Raw genomic sequence first — 2,883 nt, 5'->3', positions numbered from 1 at the left:
ATCATTATTTCGAAAGTCAATCTCTTGCTTATGCCAAAATAACACAGTGGACAATACTGATGTACCATATACTGAGGTGTTGGCAGAGAGAAGCTGCTTCAGTCTGCAGCAAGATTGCTTTTTAAGTTAATTGCTTCATCGTTGTCATTGCAGGATCATGCATATGCATAGCAAGTTATGCATTCATTTTGTGTTGGTTATTATTACTAAAACCTTTTGTCACTTTAATTAATAACTTTCACTTCATTGAAAGCATATTTTAATGAGTTTGAAATGCAAAGTGTATTTTTAAAAATCAGAAATGACTGTCACTGAGAGTTAGTGGATGAGGGAGGCTGGCCATTAACGCCAAAATTCCAGTGATCTGTGCTTTAAATCCTTGGTGTGATCACTTGTTAGTACTCAAAATACTGTACTCGGTTCTGAAGCAGTATTGTCCAATGCTAAGTAGAATCTCAGGAAACAGTGATTAAGATAATGTGACTGAGAAATCAGGATAAAAGATAACAAGAGAAACACCATAGTAGTTTAGAAGTGTACGATTTAGGGGAGGAAATTTTATCTGGTACTGTTAACTGGCAAAAAGGTGTCTGAAACCCTGATTCTGCAAAGACCACGTAGCCCTTAAATAGAAAAAAGAACATTAGAATATGTCTGGATTTAGAAATACGAAATATATTTTTTAAGGTTTGAAATAAGTCTTAGTGTTTTGATTCTGCATGCCTGTAAACATTTTTGGTATGTCTATTCAGGCACCTAAGTTCTGACAAAAGTAGTGAGCTGAGAAATTATTTAATCAGAGGTTAAGCTGTTCACATTAAATTCCTTTTTCACATTAAATTCTGCATTTCTTAGAAAGAAGTTTTTATATATATGATAATAGATTCTATGTATACTTTCAAGGGGTGTCCTCAACTGTAAAAAAAATCCAGCACCTACATGTGTCTTATAGGCACATTTTGTCGTTAACAGAAGTGGATATGCATGATGAAACAAATTTGATGTCAATGCCTAATGTTACATTTACTGGATCAATGCAATACCATTTCATAAGTCCTTAAAGAGTCACACCCATAAAAAAATCACTTATATGAAGAAAAGAGTGCTTCTTAAAATGCATGTCTTCTCTGAACCATTACTCTACATTTTCAGGTTTTATGTTTGCCTCCCACTGAAAGGGAATTCCTTCTACCTAATCAGATAGTCTGGGTTTACATAGAGGAAGAAACACAAGGTTGGGCTGCCAAACTTATAAAATCAATTTGGCACCTGAATTTTCAATGTGTTTTTACAAATTGCCCATAACCAATAAAAGATGTCTTTCAAGTTAAGTTATACTCAAAATAAACCTAGGGAATGCCATGACTTGCAGTGGTTTCTGTAAATTGCAAGTGAATAGGACTAAATGACAAATTTTTTCATCATACACAACTTGGAATAGGATCAATGGTTCCTTCTCATGTTGTCTCCACAGGTGTCAAGGAATTTAGAAAAACACAGAAGCTTATGTTGTCAGTGAAAACAATGAGCTTAACAGAAAGTCTGCAAAGACCAGATGACAGAAGTGTGACTCTTCCTGTCCATTTTCTGTGTAAAGACAGATTTTAAACAAATGGATTTTGAACTTGTGCATACACTGCATAAAGTCAAGATAAACAGATATGGAACTGGCAAGGTGAAATAAGAGAAACATATTCTGCAGTTAATTAATTGCCCTGAGTGTTAATAGGAGTAATAGCATGTGAGAACACAGCTGGAAATGATGGAAATATAGGAGTCCAACAGGAATTCCATCTTTTGTGTTCTTGCTGAGGTCAAGAATAGTCTTTCTGGTTGTCTTTTTTTTTTTTTTTTTTTAGTAAGATGCACTGTGGGGATTCCTGCTGAATGAGTGATTATTTCCAGCTGTGTTGATAAATTTTCTGAAAAGATGACAAGGAATTGTTTGGATGTTGTCTTTTAACTGGCTAAAATCAATTTTGAATTTGAAAAGGAAGTGTCTAGTATCGATTTCAGACATACAGTTTGCAAAGAACTATCAAATATACTGTGGGGAGCAAATCTTTACGAGGAGTGGAGGAGGAGCAGCCCTGAAACATTTCTGTGATTCAGATATTCTTCAGAGTTTCTTCCTTAAAAAGGGCACTTTGAAATGAAAATGGTTCCTTTTTTAAAAAAGAGGAGGAATTGATGCCGTGCTTGCTTTTAAACTCATCCTTGTCTCTTCCTATACAGTGAAGCCACATAGTTTGAATTAAAGAAACAAAGTAAGAAGCAATAACCATATTTTTAAAATGTTGCTCAGGAATGTGTCCATTAATGAGAACTGCTAGTGTGAAGAAAGAGCTTTGCATAACAAAAAGGCTGAACTCCAAAACAATTCCTTATTAATTCAAAAAATAAGCTTGCATAAGCATCTATTTACTATATAATAGTAATAATATAATAAAATATAATAATACAGATGGTACTGTCAGCTCTAGAGATCCATGACTTTAATATGAATGACTGTGGTTTGGTTTTGTTTCAGGCAATGTTTATCAAACAGACTGTTTAAACTAATTATTTAGCCCACAGGTATTTGTCTCTCCACCCACTGAACCTCTACAGTTTGGACGTAAATTATAGACCTAAATTACAGATCTGGTTTAGCAGATCTGATCATTCTGAGAACTGTTAACATTTGTTCCAAAGAGAAAATGGCTGTATTTGCTGTTACCTTTGTTTGGGTGAGGACAGCAAGGTGTCTCATCAAGTGAAAATAGTTACATAAATGCAGTGGAGGGATTCGCCCATTGGGAGGTAATGGCCTAACGTTACCCAAATGCCAATCAGTGCTAGCTATTTATCTCACCAATATTTACCTGCACATTTGCCTGGATC

Source organism: Numenius arquata, chromosome 7, assembly GCF_964106895.1.
Source record: "Numenius arquata chromosome 7, bNumArq3.hap1.1, whole genome shotgun sequence".
Taxonomy (NCBI): Eukaryota; Metazoa; Chordata; class Aves; order Charadriiformes; family Scolopacidae; genus Numenius; species Numenius arquata.
Note: the sequence above shows the minus strand (reverse complement) of the source record.